Here is a 642-nt window from a genome sequence, read left to right as displayed (position 1 = left end):
ATAATAATACATACAATATGATGCCATTAGTATAAGGTTCAAAAATAAGCAAAACTAAACCAGTTGGAGACACATGCATGGTAATAAAACTGTGACGACAGGCAATGGATGTGCTCATCTCTGGGGTGGAGAGAGAAGGGTGTGACTGAGTGGGACACACCGGGGCTTTCACAGTACAGGCCAGCCTTCATTTCTTCCTCCTGGTGGAGGTCACATGAGTGATGACCTCAAAAAAATGTTTTTTGGTGTCCTCCACAATCTTTAAGAGTGCAAAAGGGTCCTGAGTTTGAGGACTGCCCCTCTGGGGCATGGCCTTCAATCTGGGTGCATCATCCGAGGTGTACACAAGGTACAGAGAGCTTTCAGGAGTCTATTTCCAGATCCCTAACGTCCATCTGTCCTCTGTGCCAGCTTCACGTAGTCCTCCTTTCCTGCCTCCCGCTTTGCAAGACTCTGCCTTAGATCCTAAGAGGCGCTTTGCCGTCTCCACCCCGTGTGTTAATATTTCTGAAGGCTGATACAGGTCACCATCTGTATTGACCGGTGACAGTCTTGCCAAGGTTGTCTTTGCCTGACACCTTCTGGTCAAAACAAGACAGTGCAAGGCTCAAAACTTGAAGACTAGATGTCAGCGACTTAGAA

This window comes from Equus quagga, chromosome 7 (assembly GCF_021613505.1).
Source record: "Equus quagga isolate Etosha38 chromosome 7, UCLA_HA_Equagga_1.0, whole genome shotgun sequence".
In the NCBI taxonomy this organism is placed as follows: Eukaryota; Metazoa; Chordata; class Mammalia; order Perissodactyla; family Equidae; genus Equus; species Equus quagga.
The sequence above is the reverse complement of the archived record's forward strand: the minus strand, read 5'-3'. Positions refer to the sequence as shown.